Source organism: Pinus tabuliformis, chromosome 1_1 (genome assembly GCF_031772625.1).
Source record: "Pinus tabuliformis cultivar Carrire ecotype Pingquan chromosome 1_1, CPIR1, whole genome shotgun sequence".
NCBI classification, from domain to species: domain Eukaryota; kingdom Viridiplantae; phylum Streptophyta; class Pinopsida; order Pinales; family Pinaceae; genus Pinus; species Pinus tabuliformis.
Genome location: NC_142297.1, coordinates 581,105,989 through 581,133,758, shown reverse-complemented (window position 1 = coordinate 581,133,758; position 27,770 = coordinate 581,105,989). Strand labels below are relative to the sequence as shown.

Sequence of the window (27,770 nt, the reverse complement as noted above, 5' to 3'; positions counted from 1 at the left end):
TCTTATTATTTGTGTTCTTCCCATGTTTCGGGGACGAAACATGCTTAGGGGGGTGGAATGTTATATACCTAGGGGGGATAATATGGGGTACCAAGAGAGGTACCCAAGGTAATAATGTAATAATAGGATGGGCCATAGTAATAAATAAGGTGGTTAACCCATATCATGTAAGGGACCACAAGTAGTTAATAATAATGTAATGGGTCCATGGTATTATTTGATGGTATGAGGGAACCATGGTAATAACCCATGGTATTGTATGTATGAGGCCTATATAAAGGCTAGAGACTCCACATGGAGATATAGTGAAAGATTATTGTATGAACAGGCATATGGCTTGTGGAGTGTTCTCCTTCCTTAAGGAGTGAATGTATGGTGTTGCCTACCTTAAGGGTTTTGATATCAATAAATAATCATTTCTATCTATTTCTCTCTTATTGTTTCTGAGTATATTTGCATTATCTTATATTTTTGGATCAGATCTATAACAAGTGGTATTAGAGCTACAACAGATCTATGCGCTCTGATACCACTTGTTGTAGCTCTGATACCACTTGTTATAGATCTGATCCAAAAATATAAGATAATGCAAATATAAGAAGATAATTTAGTTTGATGGAGATTATTCCAAGTTGAAGAAGATAATGAAATTTGAGGTAGATTTATTCTAAGTCAGAGAAGATAATGTAGTTGAAGGCATATTTACTCTAGGTCAAATAAAATAACACTTTATTTTCTATAAATGGTCCATCACCAATTGTGGAGGAAACATGGTATTTGGGATTTGGATAACAAGTCAAGGGAGGAGAAGTGGACTCTTCTCAAAATTTTAAATGGAAAACATTAAGTGAGATAGGGTAAACATAAAAATAAGGCCCCTCCACAAACCAAATAAGCTTTGAAAAAAAACTAAAAGATGAGGCTTGATTGAAAAAGGAGAAATACTATATTCTTGTATAAAGACAACCACTAGCAACAAGAAAGAAAGAAAAATATCACACTAGGTTATAAACTATATTTAAGCTCACAACACAACCTACAAGGTTTTCCATCCCTTGTCATAGAAAAAGTGGACTTGCAAAGGAAAATGGAAGAGGAATGGGGCATGTGGAAAATGTCAAAAAGTTTCCGACCCATCTACGTTCTTCCCTTCAAAGCCAAAGAACAAGAAAGATTTCCCTTTTATCTTTGGACACATGATGGTGAAAGACACAATCCTTGATATGACTATAGAAAATTCATACAACATCAAAGAAATTAGCAAACCATGTATTTATTCCATCTCATGTTCTATAACATAAACTGATATAAAATAAAAATTAGGACTTAAAACTAGAGATGGTGTTCAACCTCAAAAGCTTCACGCAATAGGGGTCAAATTAGGTCCATCAAGAGGTCGAAAACTCAAAGGGAATATAGGTATAAATGTTGTATCTATTATATTTTATTAACTCCATTTCCAAATATTCAAGAGTAATGACATAATACATTTTAGCTAAGGCTAATCTGCATCAACATTTGGGTAATGGGAAGTGGGTCATGCAAGTAACAATAATGGCATGCCAACTCCATGGCCCATCAACATATCTTATGGATGATTATTTCTAACTTAAATTATCTATCTCAATTACTATCATATGGGGTAGCATAGTGAAAAGTTGTAGTTTTCTTGAGTTCATTAGTGATCTTTTCGTCAGTGACTCATAATAATGTGCATTATTTGTTTATTTTTTTTCATAATTCTGGTTATCATTTATTTTTATAAGAAAAATAGAGTACAATTTGTTATTTGTTGTATAAAACATTTAAAACACACACATTAATTTTAGTAAATATATGTCGTATACAAAGTATTAAAGTTTTACAAATGAAAGTAAAGAATAATAGAATGAATAACACAACATGGTAAGGAAATTATTCAAAATTAAAGAACTATGGATCAATTTACTCTTTCTTAAATGTTTATTATAAATATGCTTGGATCATCATCAATTTTTTGGAAATCACATGTTTACATTTAATAATAAAATGCAAAAATCATTGTAATTGTACTTGAAAAGAATGTTGCCAAAGATAATCATGGATCAAAAGTTGGCATCTGATGAGTAAATCCCGACGCTGCCTCATAGAGAAACCTTGGAAGGAAGTGTCTATAAGGATCTTTTTCTCTCTTTTGTAATAGATATTCCATTGTTGCTTCCACTTCTCCTTTAACTTGTAAATAAAAATTATGAGCATTCAATTTGTCTTGGAGCTCATCTTTCCTACCTTCAAATCAAATCAGAAATATATTAGTTTCCAATTTTCAATTCGTCAATTAAAAAATTTAAAACGTGTTTAATTTTTGGAATAGAAAATGTTACTTCACTTGATTTTCATAAGAAAATTTAGAGATTTATATACATGATATGAGTAACTTCTAAATTATTTGATCATTTGTGACTCTTTTATTAAAGAAACGACTTTAGGTTTTCCAAAGAATGCATGATTAAAAATCCATAGTCTAAAGTTTTCAAAATTTGAAGAGACTATGCATACATGTTCTTTTGCGTGTTTAAAGAAAAATGAAAATTAATGACATATATGTAATAAATTTAAATGATATGTAATATTGTTTTTATTTTTGGGAAATAAAACTTATTTAATAAAATAAATAAATAAAAACCATCTATATTGATGTGCTATGAGGATATATTTGTGTTGTTAAAGTTAGCAAGGGCTTGCATCAGGCCTCATTTGCATCGACTTAGGGGACAGGTGAGGTGTGCATTTAAACTCTAGTTCCAGTTTTAATACAAGCCTAATCACCTCATTACGTGTTACTAGACCACAATTCCATACAAAATAATATATAATATAAAGTATATAATTATTACTAACAGTGCAATATTTACATTATTGATATATTATTGGTATTTAGGTTTGTCAACAATTTAATGATACTTAATTTTTATTAAGTCACAATAATTATTTCATATTATTAATATTTATCTTAGTTGTACATAACTGAATGAACCACGAAGGGAATTAGACTTTTGAGCATGGGAATTAGGGTTTAACCATAATAACACCACCACTACACAATAACTCCTTCATCATTGATCAAAACCATCCTTTTGTCATCCTTGATACCATTTAGGCTTTAGGCTCCTAATTGGCCCTCCTCTCTAGGCTTGTCTACCCTTTTCCTTATTTTCAGTTTTTGAAACTTTCCTTGCGAAGGATCTCAATATTAACTCCATTTCCATGAAATTCACCTATTCACCCTTGCTTCGTTCCTCATAGTTGACTAACAAATATGAACAATTGGCTCCCCTTGCAGTCGTGATGACTCAAGGAATTCATCCCTTGAATTGGCCTATCATGAGCTCCTTATGCTCACCTTTGGCTCAATTAGAGTTGTCCAAATCTTCACCATCCCACTCTTCACACCCTTCAACATTGGTATCCACTCCTAGTTTTTCTTCCCTTTTCATAGTATTTTCTAGACATTATTTGAAAGATGTGGTCCACATTATAAATATAGAGGCGATACATTTGTAGCTACCTAGAGTTTATATGATCATTGAATCACTTACCCCACCATAGTAGTTACTGAATATGGTGTGGGGGAACCGTTCAAATAGAATGGAATTGTTTGTAGGTTTAATGGATTCTAGCCAAAGCTAATAGACTTAAATCAATGAATCAAGTTAAGCCCTATATGAGCTTGATGTAACCCTAAAACCCTTTATTAAGCTCTATTTATTGAATGATTACAATTTTATTGTTATATTGTTATGTAAGTTAGAACCTCTCATGGTCCCATTTTATTATAATTGTACCATTTGTATATTATATATATTAAGGAGACCTAGTCTTACGATCATCAAATCTTGTCTTGTATTTGTATTCATTGTAAAATGAGGTCTACCCCTTGAAGAGTCCTATAATTATTGGCTTCTTATTATTTTTAAGACGCAAAGTTCATAACATTTGTTATCAGAGCTTATTATCCTAGGATTTCGTTGCTTCAAATAGGTCATCTTGGCATTTTCACTATAACATTATTTTGGGATGTTTTAGATGGTGAAATTTGGAGATTCGAGAAGAAACATCAAGGACATTTTGGTTCAAATTTATGATCTTGGTCTGCTATAATTTCATAGATATGCTCTAAGGAAGTTAGGGTTCCTAAATGTTCTTGAAATCAATTTCAAAGAAGTCAGTTTGGCAATTTCACAATAACTTTTTTTGTGATATTTCAAACTGTGAAACTTGGAGAATGTTGAGGAGAGATCTGAGGGAACATCTGGTTCAAATTTTAGACCTTATTTTTCTATAATTTTGGAGATATTATCTAAGGAATTTAGGGTTCCTAAATGCTCCTACAATCAATTTCAAGTAGGCTAGTTTGACATTTTCGCTATAACTTTTTTTGGTGATGTGTTGAATGGTAAAACTGGGACCATATTTAAGTAATATATTGGGGAGCATCTAATTCAAATTCAGAGTTTATTTCACTATAACTTCATAGATATACTTTGTGGAAATTAGGGTTTGTGAAGGATCCTGAAATCAATTTCAAACGAGTCAACTTGATGTTTTTTCTATAACTTTTTTTCTAGGAATTTTTAGGCTATGGAATTTTCATGGATATTACATATAGAAGTATCTTAAGAAATAATTTTAAAATTATATGTGAATCATTGGACACATGGTATTTTACATAAGTTTACCTGTAGGAAGAGACCAAAAATTAGAAAGTTTTGGGAAATTTAACATGGCTTTCACTTGGCACATAAAATTCGTGTCAAAAATATGGAATTGCATAGAAGACATATGAAAGCATTACAGACCAAAGTTTCAGATTTATAAGGGATCAAATATCATATATATATGAAGAAAAAGTTCAATCATTTATATATCCTCCAAATTAAGTTTTTAAAGGTACGTAACTTACAATTATGATAACTTTTGATTAGAAGATCCATTTTTTAAGGATGACTGGAAATCATGATAAAGGATATTACTATTATTATTTTCTCACATGGCTCCAAATAAATATCCAAAAGCTACTACACCAATTAAACCTCATAATGTCTCATCTAGGATTTATGAAGAAAGCGACATTTTAGAATTTAGGTTTTCCCAGTTAGTGAAAAAAGTTAATGAAATCGATGGTTCTATGTTAAAAAAGGTGGATTTATCAGGTTTCCTTGGAAAACCTTAAAAGATAAATGATGGTTGAAATGGAAAATAATAAGGAAGAAATGGAAAATAAGAATGAGAATAAGGAAGAAATAAAAAAGTCTGTATAAGGACTGTAGATCATTCTATTAAAGGATCTCTCTAAACAAGATACTGACATCCAAGGAAATCATGAACTTAAGGAGAAACATGGTGTTGAGACTCACTCATGTATGGGAAGTATTTTATAACAATTGGAGAGCATGAATATTGAACCAAGAAACCATAATCATGAATTTTCAATCCAAGATCCATATCATTAGTGCTTCAAGCCAATACCAAGGAACTATTGTGTTCTGAAGATCGATATGAGAAATTTTATGGTAATGATCCTATAACATAGATATTTCATATGGAGCAATAATTTTATCTACACCAAGTGACACCCTTACAAAAGGTAAATATTGCATCCATGTTTTTAGAACAACACCAACATGTATGGTATCAATGGCTTTGTGAAAGGAAAAAGGATTATGCTATTTCTTGGTCCATTTTTACAATGGAAATGACAACACATTATGGGGATATTAAGAGAAATAAATCCTTTAACCAATTAGTAAATATTCAACAAAAAGGTCTAATTACAAAGTACATTCAACAATTCCAAAAGTTGAGTCTCTGAGTAAAGAAAATTTCATAGAATAATTTGTTAGAAATATTTATGAGAACCTTAAAGGAAAGCACACAACATGAGGTGTATCTCTTTGAACTTGAATCTCTAGAGCATATAAAAATATTCCACTAGAAAAATGGTCACTAATAACTATAGAGAAAATCATGCTCCCTATCCTAAACCAATAAGGTTGAATCCTCAACAAATGGATGAAAGAAGAGAAAATGAACTATGTTTGAATATTATAGAAAGTACATTAAGGGGCATAAATACAGTGAGAAGAAATATTTTACATAGACTGTGAATATGAAGAAGATCAAGAAGTGGAATCGTCACAAGATCCAGAGCTAGAAGAGACTTCTCCAAAAATACCTTGTCATGCATTGGTCATAATCAATACTCCACAAACCCTAAAGATAGAAATATATATCAAAATAAAAAGGTAACACTATTGACTGACTTAGGTAGTACCCATAAATACATCAACTAAACATTGGGAAAATGTCTTAATTTCTTTGTATATCTAGCACCGCAATTCCAAGTAATGATTGCATATGAAGATGGCATAAATTGTTCAGAGATGTGCCATAGTATTAAGTTGAATATGGGGGAGTATTTGTTGGATAGTCCCATGATTTCAATCCAAATGGGTGGTGCTGATGTTGTATTCGGTTTCCAATGGTAACAATGATTAGGAATAGTGGCACTTAATTTTAATGATCTTTTCATAAAATTTTCCTTAGAAAGAGAGAAAATTGAGCTTAGAGGTATTCAAGGGAAACCTAGTAAATTGATAAGGTCTTATATCATGATGAAGTTTATAAAGAGGGGACACAAAGTTGTAATTGCATAACTGTGTTCATTAGATGTTCAAACATATATATCCTCTACTTCAATAGATCTCCAAAAAATTTATCAACAATCATTATAAGGTATTTGGAGAGATGCCTAAGGTTCTTCCACCTCCCTGATATCATGACTATGCTATTTATTTGCATCCTGGAAGTGTGCCAGTTAGAATTATGCCTTACAGGTATCAACATGCACAAAATATTGAGATTGAGCATATGGTTCAAGAAAATTTAGAGGATAGCATCATTCAAACTAACCATAATGCTTTCTCTTCACCAATGGTGATCATTATCAAAAAATATGGTTCATGGCACGTGTCCAAATCACAAATAGATCAACAAAATAACAATTAAAGATAAGTTTCTTATTCCTATGATTGATGAAATATTAGACAAATTGCATGGAGCAGTTTTCTTTACCAAGTTGGATCTCCATTCTAGATATCATCAAAACATAATGAGGCAAGAAGGCATTTCCAAAATAGCCTTCAAAACACATGAATATCATTATGATTTTTGGTTGTGCCATTTGGACTTACAAATGCACCAACAAAATTTCAAAGCCTGATGAGTTCAATTTTCAAACCTTTCCTTGGAAAATTTCTGTTAGTATTTTTGATAACATACTAATCTACGAAAAACCTTGGGAAGAGCATGTACAACATGTTGACAGGATCTTAACACTATTAGAAGAGAAAAAACTATATGAAAAGCCTTCCAAATGTGCCTTTGGGGTTCAAGAAGTGGAATATTTTGGTCATATTGTATGACATGAGGGCGTCGACGTGGATCCTAACAAAATCAAATCTATGAGGGAATGACCAATCCATTATACCTTGTATAAAATAAGAGCTTTCTTGGGATTTATAATATATTACCACAAGTTTCTAGGGTCAAATATAAACACCTCTAAAAAAATTATTGGAGAAGGAAGCATTGTAAAAAATACTTGAAACCTTGCAATTGCTAATGAGAGAAATCTAATCTGCAAAAGACACAAGATTTATCTACCAAAATTATGCAGAAAGAAAACAATGAATAGAAGCACAATCACAAATAGAACACAATAATTTATCTAGGAAACCCAACTGGGAAAAACCCCAGCTTGCTTGTATTAAATCAACTGAGAAATTTGATCTATTACATAGAATCTGCTTCAAGCGTCAAGTTCCCTAGAACATTGATCAACACTCTACAAGACTTTCCCAACACTTAGGAAAATAAGGCCTACTAGGAGCTCTTATTTCCTAGCGTAATTTTATCCCTAAAAAATAAGAATTTCTCCTACTTCTTTTCTCAATTCCCAAGAGAATTGCTCTGCTTGCTTCTCAAGACATGCACACAAAAAACTTGTGTACCAAAATGCAATTTTTTCCTTCATTCAATTTCAATAGCCAATTCAAATTGCATGACCTATTAGGGTTAATTTTAGTAGTTGCAACTAGTTAACTAAGAGTAAGTTGAGTTAACATAAAGTCAACTACTCAACTAAACTCAAATCTATCTTTATTATAGAACTAGATATAAGTTAACTGACAAACACTAGAGTTAACTCCACTAAATTAGTAATTTTAGCCATCAACTAGTCCACAACTCACTGCATGCCATCTAACTTGAACTAACTGAGAATAACTCATTGATAGGCCACATCACACATGTTAACCTAAAACTAACTCAAGTATCTATGAGAATGAATTCGAATTAGCATCATTGACTAAGGCACAAGTCAAAAAAGTCATTCCTTGCTACAATTTCAACACTCCTTCTTAACAAGGAAGGGCTTCTTGGAAGAACCTCGTCCACCTAGATCTGTCATCACTTCTCCCAAGTACTTTGTTGTTGCAATTTTTCTCTCTGAACTAGAAATTTCCATGTATCCTTTGTATCTGGGTGTCTATTTCTTGATGTTGGGAGACTCAACTCTCTTTTGAGCTCCCTTAACCAAATCCTCTACCCACTTGGCTCAAACTCTCCTTATACTGGAAGCTTATGACTACTCCTCGTCATCATCATGTTGGTCATCCCAAATACCAACTAGATTAGGTTGAAGTTGAGATATTGGTTGAGGGTCCATATTGAGAGTTGTATCATGATCTTGTTCAACCACCACATCTCTATTCTAAGAATTCTCTGCCTTGCTTCTCAAGGTTTCACATGCATCAACCTCCAATTTGTAGAGGCTCTCGATCCTGACACTAATTTTCTTGACCTAACCTAAAGCAAAATGTTGGAGGTAAACCTTCCCATTGCTGAATACTACATCATACCATTTGTCTTCAATCCTCAATTTGTTCATTAAAGTGAGTTTTTTTGAATCATTGTTGCTTTCAAACATATTAGTAAGGGTCTTCCACATCTAGAATGGTGTATCCTTTCCATACAACTTTGGAACAATATGGTCTCTAACTCCTAAGATCATCCACCTAGCTTTGGTAGTATCCTTCCTCCATTCAGTTAGTTTTTGTGCATCCGATGTAGGAGTTTTAGGAATATTAGTCTTGATGTATTTCAAAACCCCATTATCATATAACACAACCACCATTCTATCCTTCCATGCATAGAAATTTGAAGTCCCTTCCAGTGCATGCTTTGTCTTCAAACCACAGGATGACATGATTCCTGCACATGTAGAATTCTTACACCCACTGATATTTTCTCCAATGCGCTTTGAAAATGATCAAGGAACTGAGTTTCTATCTTGTTTTCAGCTCTAGTACCATGTATAAAAACCTTGAAACTTTGCAACTGCTAATGAGATCAAACTGATATGCAAAAGAAACAAGATTTCTCTACCAAAATTCTACAGAACGAAAACAATGAATAGAAACACAATCACACATAAAACACAATAATTTATCTAGGGAACCCAACTGGGAAAAACCCTTGCATGTTTGTATTAAATCAATTCAGCAATCTAATCTATTACATATAATATGCTTCAACCTTAACGTTCTCTGCAATACTGATAAAATCTCTACAAGACTTTCCCAACACTTAAGAAAATAAGGTATGTTAGGAGCTCCTATTTCCTAGTGTGATTTTTCCCCTAAAAAATAGGAATTTCTCCTATTTCCTTGTGCAATTCTCTCCCAAGAGAATTTCTCTACTTTCTCCTCAAGCTCTACACACAAAAACCTATGTACCATAATAAATATAATGTGTGCCTTCATTCAAGTTCAATAGGAAATTCGAATTGCATGACCTACTAGGGCTAATTTTAGTAGTTGCAACTAGTTAACGGAGAGTAATTTGAGTTAACAAAAAGTCAACTACTCAACTAAACTCAAATCTATCTATATTCTATAAGTAGAGATCAGTTAACTGACATACACTAGATTTAACTCCACTAAATAGCTAATTTTATCCATCAACTAGTCCACAACTCATTGCATGCCATCTAACTCAAATTAACTGATAATAACACGGTGATAGGCCACATCACACATGTTAACTGAAAAATAACTCAAGTATCTGTGGGACTGAAATTGAATTAGCATCTTTGACTAAGGCACAAGTCAAATAAGCCATTCCTTGCTACAATTTCAACAAGCATTTTCTTGGACTAAAGAAGAAACCAAAGCTTTTGAAGAACTTAAAGTGGCCATGTGTACAATTCCCATCTTAGCAACACACAACTTCACAAACGCCATCATTGTGGAGTGTTATGCCTCAAGCCATGGCATAGTGCAGTTTTGATGCAACAAGGAAAGCCCATTGCCTTTGAAAGTATCAAAATTAAAGGAAAAAAATTACTCATATCCATCTATGAATAAATAAATGTCCATCATACTACATGTAGTTAAGAAATGGTATGATACCTAATAGGAAGACACTTGTAAAAATATATAATGATAGTGTGAAGTACTTCTTGGAGAAACTATCTTTTAAACAAAAAATGGGTCATAGAGACATTGGGATATGAATTTGAAATTATATAGAAAAAGTAAAAAAAATATTGTTGAATATTAACTCATGAAAATATGTTGGAATCTCTCCAAAAACAGTGGTATCTCCATCCTCTCCCTTAGGCTCCTTCTATAATTTCAAATTGAGAAAATTTCCTAACCCTCAATCTCTAAAGTGATATATGGCTAGGATTAAATCCAAACCCACTTAGATCAATGGTTGAGATTAGATCTAAGTCACTTAAATAACAAAATTATTTATCCTTACAAATTTTCTCAATTATCGAGCATTAATCAAATAAATTAATTAATGTACTTTTCCTAAGTTAAACCCTAGGAAATAAATCATATTACTTGTTATCCTTGAACAAGCACCTAAAGAGGACTTCTCTCCTACATACTAGACAATTATCTTATACAGAAGACCTTCCAATGTTACAAACATCAACACTCTCTCCTAGTAAGGAAGAGATTCTCCACAACCCCTAGCTTGTCCCTATAGAAAAAAATATTGCCCTTCTCCAAAGGCTTGGTGAGAATATCTGCCACTTTCTCATCTGTGGATATGTACTATAATCCCATAACACCTCTCTAGATATTGTTTATGATTAAGTGGTACTTGATCTATATATGTTTGGACTTATCATGAAACAATGTATTTTACGAAAGCTTGATTCAACTTTGAGCATTGTAGTGAATCACAATGGGCCCCATCTCAGGACCAAATAAACTTGTGAGCATTTTGTGAAGACATGTGGCTTCATAACTCACCATACTCGCAAACATGTACTCAATATCTGTTGAGTTAAGTGTTATTGTGTGCTACATCCTATTCAACCATGAGATCATAGCTAACCCTAAGCTTGAACAACAACCTAAAGTACTCTTTATATCCATTGCACTATCAATCTAATCTAAATTTGTGTAGCCCTACAACTGCAATCCACCAACTTTGGTATACCTACGTCCATACTCCATTGTACCTCTCAAGTACCCGAGCACATGTTTTTCTACCACCCAATGTATCCTCCTAGACTCCACCATAAATTGGCTCAAGTTGTTCATAGCAAAACAAATATCATACTAGTTGTTATCACTTGGAACTATAGTTCATGTATATAAGGTTGTCCATAAGTTTTATATAAAGTCTTGAAGTCTTGTGAATAGGTTTATTAGTATATGTCAATTTGAAATTTGAAATTCAAGAGCTATTGATGTGAATTCGTGTAAAGGAAAAATCATTAGACACCCTCCATCATTGTTAGTTAAAGCATGTCATGTCATTGGTACTTTGCGCAGTTTCGCAGCGCGGGTTTGATGTCATTGGTACTTGCGCAGTTTCGCAGCGCAGGTTTGATTGGTCAGTTTAGTTGCGAAATGATGTTTTCGTGTTTTCGCAGCGCTCTGTTTGTCAGTGATTTCGTAGCGCATCCTGTTAAATTTGAACTACCCGCGCTACGAAATCGGGGTTTCAGGGTTTTTTGTAGCGCTTTTCCTCTGAATGTCAAATCCGAGAGTAGTGAGTCATAGGTCCGTTCATGATTGTCAGTTCACATCCTCTCCATGTCATGATAAACCATTATTTCGCCATAAGGTCCAAAGTCATGTATTTGAGTGTTAGTTTAGGGGATGTTATAAGAGATGGTTATATCATAATGGGTTCTTCATATTATGTAAACATGTTTGCTATATGAAAAGCCCAAGTTCTTATTTAAACGGACTACTGCAAGCGAGCCTGCTCTCCTAAGTCGAAGTTTGTTTTCGTGCTACAAGCCACCATTAGTTTCCTGTGTAAAAATATTCAAAGCAGCATGGAAAGAAAGGAACACCGATCTGGTAAGTGTGTGAGGACAGAGCCGGAGGGGTTAGATGTTACTCTCAGGGATGAAGAGGTAGCAAAGGCCTTTCGAAGTGCTGGCTGCTGGCGGTTTTGCGAAAAATTGAAGGGATGACATGCAGAAGTGACCAAGGCTTTCGCATTAAACTTCACTGGACTGAATTCGAAGGTGGCAATGTTGGAGTTTCCGGTGTCACCTGAAGTTATTTCCACTGTCACTGAAATTCCGAGAGGTGGCCAAGAATGGTTCAAAAACTTCAAGTTCGACATGGGTCCCTGCAAGGAGTTTTTGAAGGCACCTTATGTAGATGAAGACCTCACCAAAGCAGTCCCAAGGAGTTATATAAAAGAGAATTATGCTATGCTCTTGACATGTATCCAGAAGTACCTAACATGTGAGGGTAGGTACAATAAAGTTTACTCCTACCACTTCAAACTTCTGTTACACTTCACAGGTAAGGTTTCAATAGACATACCTTTCTATTTGTTCAGGAGCATTAGCAAAATGTGTGATAAGATTCAGTTAAAGAAAGATGCTTGTGAAACATCCCTTTTTCATCATGGTCTAGTAAAATCGCTGGTGTTGGATAGTTTACAAAAAATTGGTAAAGATTGGGATTCATTTGTGTTTATGGCCGGTTTCCCAAGCAAAACAGGCCTCACTCCATTACCTGTGAGAGAAAGAGAAGAAAGGAGTGAGGAACTCACTTTGGCTGAACTTAGAAGAGAAGTGACAGACCATAAGAAGCCTAAAACTAAAGCAAAGAAATCAGAGAGGTCTGTGGCAGCTAAAGAAACACCTGAAGCATCAGTGGATAAAACTCCTAAGTCATCTAGAGTATCTGAAAAGGAAACCCCTAAGTCATCACCTAAGGAAACACCTCAGTCATCAAAGCAGAAGACTCACAAAAGGAAAGATGAAACTAAATCCAGTGAAGTTGAAAAGGTTTCAAGGGTGAGAACTAGAGGCCAACTAAGCAAGGAGAAAGGAAAGTCAGTCCCTGTGGAAGAAAGTCCTATTTCAAAAGGTAGTTTAAATGACTTACTTGAAGCCATTGAACTAGAGCAAGATCATCCAATACAAATTGAACCACTAGAACTTGAGCAAGATCACTCGGTGCCACCAGTGCATATTGATCTAACTCAGTCCTCACCTGAAAGTTATAAAAAATCAAGGGCTTCTAAAAGGTTAAAGTTTGAAGAGCCAAGTGAAGAATATGCCTTTAAGCCACGCAGACCAGTGACAAGAAGGCAAATCAAAGAAGTGGAGAAAGCTCAGAAAGAGAAAGCACCTTTAGAAATGCCTAGGACAGAGGTACTTGAAGTTTTCTCTGAAATAGTTCAAGCAGCCAAAAGCAAGAACAAGGATAATAAGGTTATTATCAGTCAAAGTGGAAATGTTATTGCTATTAAGAAACAAGCTGGAGCAACAAAGGAAGAAATACCTCAGATTAAAAATGTTTTTAAGGAAAAGACAGTAAGATATACAAGTTATAAAAAGGCTGTAATGAAAGGCAGAACAAGTTTGATTAGCCAAGCTGACTCAGTATCTGATGCATATGTGTGGACAGTGCCAGCTCTGAAGCAGGCAAAAATCATGAAACAAATGAATACAAGCTTAAGAGCAGAAAACAAGATGTTAAAGGAAGAAGTCAGCAGCTTGAAAGGGAAGCTAGGCAAACTAGCTAAATGATCCAAGGGGAAATTTGCTTTCCAAATTTTGGTATATTTTGGCTGTCATCATTTTAAAACTTTTTGAGACTTTTTGATGTCCTTACACCTGTGTAGAATGGCTGAAGAAATCACAGAGTTAAGTTATTGTTGCTTTAAGGTTCATATGCTTAGTTTTGATTACCTACAGCAGTTTCGTAGCGCGCTACGAAACTGCTGTAGATGACTGTTTATGTAAAAAACTTGAGTTTGAATGCTGAGGTCAGCAAATATTAAAGGGGATGACTCGAGGCTAGCATGGAGACTATAGAAAGTCATTCAGATGTTTAAAAAGGTGCCAGGTGTAAGTATTCGAAGAAAAGGTGAAATTTTGTCTTTTGTTGAAAGTTTTCACTTTATGTCTGAATTTTTAGGGTTCTGGTAGGGCTGCCGAGGTGTTGAGTGGTACACCTGTTCAGTTATGGGATGGCCAGATCATAAGTTTTCTTCAATCATACGGGACTATCAGAGGATTAAATGGCTTGAAACATGATCTTAAATGCATGAACACTAATGGGAGGCAGAAGCCGTGAACATAGGGTACAGATTCTTATTGGTTGATGAATCATCTACACATCAGGCATCCGAAGCTGCTCATCCAGTGAATGTGTTTTCAGTTTGGTTTGGCTATTATTGAAGTGCTACAGGTGTCAAGTTTCAAGAACGCAGCAATGTACACGAGGAGATAGACTTGAAGTTTCAATGTAATGGAGTCCTCTGTTTTCGTAGCACAATATCTCTTGTAATTAATTAGTTTGTTTATGATATAGATAAGGTAATTAATGATAGAATTCCGAGCTCCCTTCATGCTTGTTGAGGAGTCTCAGGTAGTAGTGTTTTGGTTGGCTATATATAGAAATGACTCTTATGTAAAAAAGGTTGGACATTTTATACAAAAAACAGAGTTGTTTTGGGCCATTGTAAGACTTATGACAGTAATAGTAAAACAGTGTTGATTTCTTCTCAAGATTCTCGATGGATTATTGTGTTCAAATGTAATGGTGGTGTTTTATATCATATGTTATTTTACAGCCTTGTTATAGTACAATCACTCAGAATTCATATCCTATGCTCTGACTTCCTGTGTATTTAGCAAGCTGTGGTTTTTATGGAATATGTTTGGACATGTAATGCAAAGAGCCTTGACTTCCATGAAATGACTTTGTTTCTCTTGTTCACTTAGTGTATGAGACTCCATAGCCCAATGAGAACCAGTTTGATATGTTTCCAACCAGCTTTTGCTTTCATGAATGAATAAAGAGTTAGCCATCTATTGTAGTGAAGGATTTTATCAAGAGTTTGTGAGAGAGCCCTCTCTGATCAAAGAGGCTAATCTTTGATCTAAAGTTAGGTTGAAAGAGTTACATGAAATCTTGCTTGGTTGCAGCCCTCAGTAGTGATTTTGTGATAACATTTTGGTGCGTCTGCCGGGAGCTTAAGATTGAATTTCTGAAGGTAGCAGGAGTTCAAATGATTTTCGAGGCTGCATTCTACCTTGGTGACTCCATTTGTTTTTAAAAGTTTAAAGGTGGCTTCGAAAGGAAGGTACACAAGGAGTAACCCTGATCCAAATCCACCTAGTCCTGTGGAAAATCCTAATATCATCTCAAGGAGTAAACAAAGATTCTCTGATATACCAGGTACTTCAAGCATTTCAAAGTCATTATTTCCTGAGTTTTCTAGAAGTCCTGAGAATAAACTTGTTGATGATAAAGTTCAAGAGGTTATATTAAGGTCTGAAAATGAAGAAGAATTAATTGGTATTATTTTGGATCTACAAAAGAGAGGTATTGATACTTCTTCTTTAATTTCACAAAAAGATAAAGAGGAGTTTTGGGAAATTGTTTCTTCTGAGCTATTATTAGAGAAAGAAGATTTAAAACAGCTCAAGGAGCTTGACCCTTTCGAAATTCTGCTTAACTCAAAGATTGGTTTACCTCTCCCAAATTGGAGTTCTTTTGTTAGTGGTTTACAAAGCCCCAATAGCCCTTTTCGTACTCATACTTTGTCTTCTGCCTCTGCTAGTCCAAATAGCCCTCAGGCCACATCTCATACTAGTTCTGGTCCTTCTGGTCATAGCATACCTATTGTCACTGTTCCTCCTTTCATTATGGCCGTACCTGCTAGGTATGCTCCTTTGGCCCTCCCTGTTGTTCTGCATGATTTACCAAATAAATATGCTGCTAGGATTCCAACATGGGGAGGAGATGAAGACATTACAGCTGAAGAGCATGTGGATAGATTCAATGACTTTATTGATAGGTATGAAGTGGATGATGAAGATGTCAAATTGAGATTGTTTGCTCAGTCTTTCATTGGGGAGGTCAGGAAATGGTTCAAAGCCTTGGGAGCTGGTAGCATTCACAGTTGGGCTGAGTTTGAAGATAGCTTTCTGAGGAAATGGGGAAATAGAACTAATCCAGTTCAGGCCCTCACTGAATACAATAATTTAAGAAGAGCTCCAGATGAGACTATTCAAAATTTTTCTAAGAGGTTTAATAAGATTTATAATTCTATTCCAGCTCACTTGAAACCTCCTGGAGCCTTGGCACAATTAAGATATGCTGAGTCCTTTGATTCTGACTTTTCTCTCTTACTCAGAGAAAGAGAGTCTGCTACATTGGCTGACATGCAAAATGATGCTATTAAAGTGGAGGTGAATATACTTGCTGCTAAAAAGTCCAAGATGGCTAAGACTAAGATAAAGGAAGAGGAGAGGCCTTCTACCTCTGCTCAAGAAGATAAATTTGAAACCATGATGAAGACTATGGAGAAATTGATGGACCAATTAGCACTTGGGAATACTGCTGCTCCTCAAGCACAACAAGAACCTCGGTTTAGAAATCCTCAGTTTAGAAGGCCTCAAAATCAGCAAAGGCCAAGGGAGAATAGAAATCAACAAGCTGATCCTCCTGTAAGACCTCCGTTTCAGCAAAATATGGTAGATGGAGAGGAAGAGCCTGAGGAACCTGAAGAATCTATTCATTGTCTTGGTGAAGAAGATTCAGAGATCTTTCTAACAAAGGAGGAACATGATGAGTCTAGCCAATTAAAAGCCGAGGAAGAACCTTCAGATTTCTTAAAGGGTTATCAGCATGCCATATTTGAAATCCAAAAGCAATACAACCTCAGAAATAGAGATGTCCCCATTACAGCAAATAAGGGTCAGCCTAAGAAGAATGTTTCAAAAGCAGTGGAAGACAAAAAAGAAAAGCCAAAACAAGCTGATGAAAAAAGTGATTCTCCTATTGAGAAGAAGGATAATCAAACTCTTGCTCTTCCTAAGGAAATTGAGAGGTCTACTCCTGTGTTCAATATAGAAAATGAGATTGCTAAAATCAAAATATCAGTCCCATTTAATGAAATTTTGAAAGTAAACAAGTATAGAAGTAAGATTGTGGAAATGCTTAATTCTCCCCCAGGAGGAGCTGATATTTTAAATTTGCAAGAAGACAATCCTATCATTTGTTTAGGTCCAAGGCTTGAAGATGAGCAGAATGATGAATTTCCTCCTTTTTATATAAGCATCAATATACATGAGATGACTCTTCATAATGCCATGTTGGACTCAGGAGCATCTCATAACCTTATGCCCAAAGTCATTATGGAAAGGTTAGGATTGGAAGTGACCAGACCTTATAAAGACTTATTTTCTTTTGATTCAAAGAGGGTTCATTGTATTGGGTTAATTAAGGATGTGGTTGTGGCACTCACACAAATCCCAGCTAAAACCACTGTCATGGATATTGTTGTGGCGGATGTTCCACCTAAATTTGGAATATTACTCTCAAGGTCATGGGCAGCTAAAATTAAAGGTACCATGCAGATGGATTTGACTTATGCTACTATTCCAGTATTTGGAGAGCAGAGAAGATTATACCGTGAAACAAGGATGGCATATATGGTGAGCAGCAAGGATAAACCACAGAATTTTCCCATTTATTCTTGTGACACAGGCCTGGGATCAGCTATTCTATTTAATGAATCAGTGGGAGAAGAATCACAGAAAGAAAAAGCAGAAAATCAGTGTGAAGAGTTGCAGCAAAGTGATGAAGAAGATATTTCTGGTTGCTGGTCTTTGTATTTTGATGGAGCAGCAGGGAAAGAAGGTGCTGGCGCTGGAATTTGGATCATGAGTCCAGCTGATGAAAGTAAGTTTCTGTCTTATAAACTCAATTTTGATTGCACAAATAACATGGCCGAGTATGAGTCCTTGGTTTTAGGCTTAGAAAATTTGATTGAGTTTAAGGCAAAGAACATTGCTGTGTATGGAGATTCTGAGCTAGTTATAAAGCAAGTTCAAGGTGCTTATCAAACAAAAGATGCAAGAATGAGAGCTTATAGGAACTTGGTGTTAGAATTTTTGGAGAAATTTCAATCATATACCTTCAATATCAAAACCAGAGATCAGAATTCCATGGCAGATTCTCTTGCTGTAGCAGCTAGTCTTTTTGCCATTCCCAAACATGCTTCTGATAGTTATGAAGTGAAGGTCCGCCATAGGCCAGTCTTTGAAGATGACCAGCAGGTGAAAAGTTTCCTAGAATTGAAAGGAGAATTTGAGCATTGTCAAATTGATCAGCAAAACATGTTAGTAGAAACAAAAGAAAAGTCTGAGGTGTTACAGCTGCAAAATAATCTTATTCCTAAAGGTCTGATTCCACTTGAGAAACTTTTTGATCAGAATGATGTCTTTAAGGCGCCAAGGTTGCAAGCAAATGAAGAGGAAATAGAGAACTGCAATCTAGGTGATTTAGTAGCGCCTAAATTGGTCAAAATTTCAAAATTTTTATCAGCTGATCTAAAAGTTAAGTACATTGAGTTAATGAAGAGGTTCATTGATGTGTTTGCATGGAATTATACTGATCTCAAACAATATGATTCCTCAGTTATACAACATACAATCCCAATCAAGCCAAATGAAAAACCTTTTAAGCAAAAATTGAGAAGAATTAATCCTCTGCTAATGCCATTGATTGAGAAAGAAGTCAAGAAGCTGTTTGATGCAAAGATTATTGTTCCTATCAGATTTTCAAATTGGTTAGCTAACTTGGTACCAGTTAGGAAAAAGAACGGAGAAATAAGGATTTGCATAGACTTTAGGAATTTGAACAAGGCTTCACTGAAAGACAATTATCCTCTTCCTAAAATGGATCTTATGTTGCAGAATATTGTAGGCTCTCAAAGAATGTCAATGTTAGATGGCTTTTCAGGATACAATCAAATCCTTGTTCATCCAGAGGATCAGGAGAAGACAGCTTTTACTACACCATGGGGCACCTTTATGTATGCCAAGATGCCTTTTGGCCTCATGAATGCAGGGGCGACTTTCCAAAGGGCTATGGACATTGCTTTTGCAGAGGAAAAAGATAAATCAGTAGTGGTATATCTTGATGATATCACAGTCTTTTCAAAGAGAGAGGAAGATCATTTAAAGCATCTTGAAAAGATACTATTGAAGTGTAGAAGGTTTTGCATTTCTTTGAACCCAACTAAAAGTATCTTTGCTTTGACTTCTGGTAAGTTGCTTGGGCATATCATTTCTCAAGAAGGCATTAAGATAGATCCAAATAGAGTCAGTGCTATTTCAAAGTTGGATTTGCCAAGGAGCAAGAAAGAGGTTCAGTCTTTTCTTGGTAAAGTTAATTTTGTTAGGAGGTTCATTCCCAACTTTGCAGAGGTGGTTAAGCACATCACAAAAATGCTAAAGAAAGGAGCAGACTTCAAGTGGACAGCTGAGGCAAGAAAGTCATTTGAAGAAATTAAAAAAGCACTCACTCAAGCGCCAGTTCTTATCAGCCCTGATTTCTCCAAGGAATTTCTAATATTCACCTATGCCTCTGAGGATACAATTGCTGGAGTTCTATTACAAAAAGGAAATCAAGGTACTGAGCAGCCTATTTCATTCTTTAGTAAAACATTGGCTAATGCTGAATTAAAGTATAACATTTTAGAGAAGCAGGCATATGCTTTGGTAAAGGCAATCAAAGATTTTAGAATCTATGTGTTACATTCTCATATTATTGCATTTGTGCCAAGTGTTGTTATTAAAGAAATTCTCACACAAGCAGACCCGGATGGTAAAAGAGGAAAATGGATAGCCAAATTGCTGGAATATGATATTGAAATTAGGCCAACTAAATTGGTGAAGGGTCAAGGGTTGGCAGAGCTGCTAACTCACTCAAATCTAGACTGCAGTGACATTAATTTCAATGCAGAAATATCATAAATTTTTGAAGAAGAGGAAGAGTTGGTTCAAATTAATGAAAAATTTCTGATATCTGAATGGTATAAGGGTGTCTCATTTGTTCTACAGCACAACAGAGCCCCTGACAATCTTTCCAAGTCTAGAGCTCGTTTCATCAAGCTGAAATCCCTTAGATATTTTGTTTATGAGCAGAATTTATTTTGGAAGGATGCTGGAGGAATTCTATTAAGTTGTTTGATTGAAGAAGAGGCTGATAGGGTGATTGAGGAATTTCATAAGGGAGATTGTGGAGGCCACCATTATTGGAAGGCTACTGCTAATAAAATATTGAGAGCCGGGTATTTTTGGCCCACCATGTTCAAAGATATTTACAAAAAGGTTGCAGCCTGTCATGAATGTCAGTTGTTTGAAGGTAAAAGGAAGCTCATGCCTATGCCACTAGTTCCTATTTATGTAGAAGCACCCTTTCAGCAGTGGGGGCTAGATTTTATAGGTGAGATACATCCCTCTTCATCAGGCCAACATCGGTGGATACTTACAGCCACTGATTATTTCACAAAGTGGATAGAGGCAGTACCAACTAGACAAGCTAATGATGCAGTCATTATTTCCTTTTTAGAGAACAATATTTTATCAAGGTTTGGATGTCCACTCAAGCTTATCACAGATAATGCTCAGGCTTTTAAGTCTAAGAGAATGATAAACTTTTGTCACCAATACCATATTTCTCTTGGTCACTCAACAGCCTATTATCCACAAGGCAACGGTCTAGCTGAAAGTTCAAATAAAAGTCTTGTGAGGATTATTAAAAAATTGCTGCAAGAAAACAAGAAAACTTGGCACTTGAAACTGAAGTATGCATTGTGGGCTGATCGCATATGCACTAAAAGATCTATTGGAACCTCACCTTATGAACTTGTGTATGGAGCAGAAGCTATTTTTCCAACGTCTCTTGGTGTGCCAGTTATGAAACTAATTCAAGGACTTGAAGAAGAGCCAAATGCCATACAGCGGAGGATTAATCAATTGATAGCATTACAAGAGAAAAGGAATGAAGTGGTTGAAGATTATCAACAAAATCAGAATAGAGTCAAGAGGGCTTTTGACAAGAAGATTAAAGATGTGACCTTTCAGATTGATGACAAGGTTTTGAAGTGGGAAGCCAAGATTGAAGAAAAGGGCAAACATGGCAAATTTGAGAATTTATGGAAGGGGCCATATTTGATCTCTGCTTTCCATGGAAACAATACTTATATTTTACAAGAAGTTGATGGATCACAGTATGCTGGTGGGCCTGTCAATGGCAGGTTCTTAAAGCATTATTATCAGTGAAAAATCTGCCAAGTAGTCCATGATCATTGTAAATAATCATTTTCTGAGTGTTTCATGTTAGTAATAAGTGACAAGCTGAACAAGAAGACTTTAGCCCGAGGAGAAGGCCCACAAGGTTTGAAAGGAATGCTTGTCAGCCATATGTGAGTGTAATAAATGGATAAGGCACTGGTACTACGTGTTCTTAGTGTACCACAGGGGCACACTATCCCAAGTGGAGCCACTGTTATCACTTGGAACTATAGTTCATGTATATAAGGTTGTCCATAAGTTTTATATAAAGTCTTGAAGTCTTGTGAATAGGTTTATTAGTATATGTCAATTTGAAATTTGAAATTCAAGAGCTATTGATGTGAATTCGTGTAAAGGAAAAATCATTAGACACCCTCCATCATTGTTAGTTAAAGCATGTCATGTCATTGGTACTTTGCGCAGTTTCGCAGCGCGGGTTTGATGTCATTGGTACTTGCGCAGTTTCGCATCGCAGGTTTGATTGGTCAGTTTAGTTGCGAAATGATGTTTTCGTGTTTTCGCAGCGCTCTGTTTGTCAGCGATTTCATAGCGCATCCTGTTAAATTTGAACTACCCGCGCTACGAAATCGGGGTTTCAGGGTTTTTTGTAGCGCTTTTCCTCTGAATGTCAAATCCGAGAGTAGTGAGTCATAGGTCCGTTCATGATTGTCAGTTCACATCCTCTCCATGTCATGATAAACCATTATTTCGCCATAAGGTCCAAAGTCATGTATTTGAGTGTTAGTTTAGGGGATGTTATAAGAGATGGTTATATCATAATGGGTTCTTCATATTATGTAAACATGTTTGCTATATGAAAAGCCCAAGTTCTTATTTAAACGGACTACTGCAAGCGAGCCTGCTCTCCAAAGTCGAAGTTTGTTTTCGTGCTACAAGCCACCATTAGTTTCCTGTGTAAAAATATTCAAAGCAGCATGGAAAGAAAGGAACACCGATCTGGTAAGTGTGTGAGGACAGAGCCGGAGGGGTTAGATGTTACTCTCAGGGATGAAGAGGTAGCAAAGGCCTTTCGAAGTGCTGGCTGCTGGCGGTTTTGCGAAAAATTGAAGGGAGGACATGCAGAAGTGACCAAGGCTTTCGCATTAAACTTCACTGGACTGAATTCGAAGGTGGCAATGTTGGAGTTTCCGGTGTCACCTGAAGTTATTTCCACTGTCACTAAAATTCCGAGAGGTGGCCAAGAATGGTTCAAAAACTTCAAGTTCGACATGGGTCCCTGCAAGGAGTTTTTGAAAGCACCTTATGTAGATGAAGACCTCACCAAAGTAGTCCCAAGGAGTTATATAAAAGAGAATTATGCTATGCTCTTGACATGTATCCAGAAGTACCTGACATGTGAGGGTAGGTACAATAAAGTTTACTCCTACCACTTCAAACTTCTGTTACACTTCACAGGTAAGGTTTCAATAGACATATCTTTCTATTTGTTCAGGAGCATTAGCAAAATGTGTGATAAGATTCAGTTAAAGAAAGATGCTTGTGAAACATCCCTTTTTCATCATGGTCTAGTAAAATTGCTGGTGTTGGATAGTTTACAAAAAATTGGTAAAGATTGGGATTCATTTGTGTTTATGGCCGGTTTCCCAAGCAAAACAGGCCTCACTCCATTACCTATGAGAGAAAGAGAAGAAAGGAGTGAGGAACTCACTTTGGCTGAACTTAGAAGAGAAGTGACAGACCATAAGAAGCCTAAAACTAAAGCAAAGAAATCAGAGAGGTCTGTGGCAGCTAAAGAAACACCTGAAGCATCAGTGGAGAAAACTCCTAAGTCATCTAGAGTATCTGAAAAGGAAACTCCTAAGTCATCACCTAAGGAAACACCTCAATCATCAAAGCAGAAGACTCAGAAAAGGAAAGATGAAACTAAATCCAGTGAAGTTGAAAAGGTTTCAAGGGTGAGAACTAGAGGCCAACTAAGCAAGGAGAAAGGAAAGTCAGTCCCTGTGGAAGAAAGTCCTATTTCAAAAGGTAGTTTAAATGACTTACTTGAAGCCATTGAACTAGAGCAAGATCATCCAATACAAATTGAACCACTAGAACTTGAGCAAGATCACTTGGTGCCACCAATGCATATTGATCTAACTCAGTCCTCACCTGAAAGTTCTAAAAAATCAAGGGCTTCTAAAAGGTTAAAGTTTGAAGAGCCAAGTGAAGAATATGCCTTTAAGCCACGCAGACCAGTGACAAGAAGGCAAATTAAAGAAGTGGAGAAAGCTCAGAAAGAGAAAGCACCTTTAGAAATGCCTAGGACAGAGGTACTTGAAGTTTTCTCTGAAATAGTTCAAGCAGCCAAAAGCAAGAACAAGGATAATAAGGTTATTATCAGTCAAAGTGGAAATGTTATTGCTATTAAGAAACAAGCTGGAGCAACAAAGGAAGAAATACCTCAGATTAAAAATGTTTTTAAGGAAAAGGCAGTAAGATATACAAGTTATAAAAAGGCTGTAATGAAAGGCAGAACAAGTTTGATTAGCCAAGCTGACTCAGTATCTGATGCATATGTGTGGACAGTGCCAGCTCTGAAGCAGGCAAAAATCATGAAACAAATGAATACAAGCTTAAGAGCAGAAAACAAGATGTTAAAGGAAGAAGTCAGCAGCTTGAAAGGGAAGCTAGGCAAACTAGCTAAATGATCCAAGGGGAAATTTGCTTTCCAAATTTTGGTATATTTTGGCTGTCATCATTTTAAAACTTTTTGAGACTTTTTGATGTCCTTACACCTGTGTAGAATGGCTGAAGAAATCACAGAGTTAAGTTATTGTTGCTTTAAGGTTCATATGCTTAGTTTTGATTACCTACAGCAGTTTCGTAGCGCGCTATGAAACTGCTGTAGATGACTGTTTATGTAAAAAACTTGAGTTTGAATGCTGAGGTCAGCAAATATTAAAAGGGATGACTCGAGGCTAGCATGGAGACTATAGAAAGTCATTCAGATGTTTAAAAAGGTGCTAGGTGTAAGTATTCGAAGAAAAGGTGAAATTTTGTCTTTTGTTGAAAGTTTTCACTTTATGTCCGAATTTTTAGGGTTCTGGTAGGGCTGCCGAGGTGTTGAGTGGTACACCTGTTCAGTTATGGGATGGCCAGATCATAAGTTTTCTTCAATCATACGGGAATATCAGAGGATTAAATGGCTTGAAACATGATCTTAAATGCATGAACACTAATGGGAGGCAGAAGCCGTGAACATAGGGTACAGATTCTTATTGGTTGATGAATCATCTACACATCAGGCATCCGAAGCTGCTCATCCAGTGAATGTGTTTTCAGTTTGGTTTGGCTATTATTGAAGTGCTACAGGTGTCAGGTTTCAAGAACGCAGCAATGTACACGAGGAGATAGACTTGAAGTTTCAATGTAATGGAGTCCTCTGTTTTCGTAGCACAATATCTCTTGTAATTAATTAGTTTGTTTATGATATAGATAAGGTAATTAATGATAGAATTCCGAGCTCCCTTCATGCTTGTTGAGGAGTCTCAGGTAGTAGTGTTTTGGTTGGCTATATATAGAAATGACTCTTATGTAAAAAAGGTTGGACATTTTATACAAAAAACAGAGTTGTTTTGGGCCATTGTAAGACTTATGACAGTAATAGTAAAACAGTGTTGATTTCTTCTCAAGATTCTCGATGGATTATTGTGTTCAAATGTAATGGTGGTGTTTTATATCATATGTTATTTTACAGCCTTGTTATAGTACAATCACTCAGAATTCATATCCTATGCTCTGACTTCCTGTGTATTTAGCAAGCTGTGGTTTTTATGGAATATGTTTGGACATGTAATGCAAAGAGCCTTGACTTCCATGAAATGACTTTGTTTCTCTTGTTCACTTAGTGTATGAGACTCCATAGCCCAATGAGAACCAGTTTGATATGTTTCCAACCAGCTTTTGCTTTCATGAATGAATAAAGAGTTAGCCATCTATTGTAGTGAAGGATTTTATCAAGAGTTTGTGAGAGAGCCCTCTCTGATCAAAGAGGCTAATCTTTGATCTAAAGTTAGGTTGAAAGAGTTACATGAAATCTTGCTTGGTTTCAGCCCTCAGTAGTGATTTTGTGATAACACTAGTGTTGACCAAATACATCAAGGACCCTATCAACTACCTATACAATGTGGGATCCACCAACTCACTCTCAAAAGCATTAAGCTTTCTCAATTTTGTAATCATGGGTATCGACATAGACCTACAATCTTTCATCCCAAAACCATTTAGGATATCAAACACATACTTTCCTTGCCCAAGGAATATCTCTCTTGGTTGATATCATACCTTCAATCCAAAAAACTTGTGCATCATCTTGATGTCCATCTCAAAGTCCAAAGAAAGGTCCTCCTAGCACATCTCTATGATTTGATCAAATCCCACCAAAAACAAACCATCCACATAGAGAACCAAGATGTACAAATCACCATCAACAAGTACATAGTAAAAGTTCGAATCTGCCTCACTCTTCATGAAGCCCAATCCAAGGAAATACCCATCAATACTTGAGTCTCTTACTTGAGGTTCCTTATTAAGTCCACACAATTCCTTCTTCAATATGCATACATGGGACTTCCTCCCATGCACCTAAAATCCTTGAGGCTAATCAATATACACCTCTTTCTCAATTACCCCATTCAGGAAGGTTATCTTCACATCCCTTTGATGTATCATCCACTCCATCTTTGAATAAATGAATATAACCACCCTAATAGATGCATATCTAGCTACAAGATCAAAAGTATCCACTTAGTCTAATCCCTCCTTCTAGGAGAATCCTCTTGCCATGGACCTCGCCTTATATGTCTTGATACTTCCACCTCCAACATGTTTTATCTTATATATCCATTGAGAAGCAACCACTAATTTCCTTTTATGCATTGGTACAACCTCCCATACTACATTCTTCATGATGGAGTTGTATTCCTCCACTATGGCATCCATCCAAACCTATTGGTCTACTACCTCCTCAAAAGTAAAAGGATTGGACTTATTGATGACACTCATTAAGGGAATGTAACTATAAAATGTCCTTGATGCTCTACTCTACTTTAAAGTGCTTCTATGAGCGTCTACATGCTCCTTAGAATCTCACAATTTTTGCTCGATCCATTTTAGCTTCCTCCTAACAAATATTGAAGGAATACCCTACTTATCCTCTTGATTAGAAGACTATATATCTACTAATGAATTTGCTAGTCCCTCCTCAGTCTTTGGAGCCTCTATCTCATGATCCTCTACCACTAATGGATCTGATCCATGTGAATCCCTAAAGGTTCAATCCTCCTCAAATCTAATATCCCTACTGACCCTTGTTTTCCTTTGGACTAGAATGTAGACCTTGTAGGCCTTTAAAGTCTCACTGCATCCAACAAAAAATCCCTTCTCTGTTGAGGGATCTAGTTTTGTACTCTTTTCTAAAGGTATGTGGAAATAAACTAGAATATTAAATATGCGAAGGTGGCTCACCCATATTTTCACTCCTATGAGAGTCTGAGGAGTCTTTTCCTTCAAAATAATACGATAGCACCTGTTATATAATAGATAATCGTGTTGCATGTCTATGCCTACAAAAACACAGGTAGATCTTGATCATGGATCATAGCCTTGGTTTCTTCGATGCTAGCCCTCGTTTTCCACTTTACCACTCCATTCTGCTACAAATTATATTACATTTTGAATCTCCTTTTAAATTCTTAATTCCTTGCAAAAATTCTCGAACTCATTGGAGGTACACTCACCCCCATTGTCTGATCTAATAACCGTAATATTCCTCCCTATTTGGTTCTCCACAAGAGCCTTAAACTTATGAAACTAATTGAATACCTCATCCTTGACCTTTAGGAAGTATATCCATTTCCTGTTGGAGAAATTGTCTATGAATATCACATAATAGAAATACCCCATCACAAACCCCAATGGCATAGACCATACACATTTGAATGTACCCAGCCCAACACACCCTTGGACCTACTCTTGTTTCTTGGAAATGTAGCCTTGGCATGCTTGCAAAGTGCACAACCCTTGCATACGTCATCTGATGAGCCCCAATTTTGGTACAATTTGGGCT

General features: G+C 35.9%; 1 long non-coding RNA gene across 1 annotated transcript in view; it reads right to left on the bottom strand.

Annotated features, from left to right (window-relative positions):
- Positions 1-2,190: 2,190 nt before the first annotated feature.
- Positions 2,191-27,770, bottom strand: part of LOC149214579 (uncharacterized) — a 47,401-nt gene continuing 21,821 nt past the window's right edge. Inside the window, exon 2 of the long non-coding RNA XR_016250399.1 lies at positions 2,191-2,268. This is a non-coding gene — a long non-coding RNA (uncharacterized LOC149214579). The remainder of the gene's footprint in view (positions 2,269-27,770) is intronic.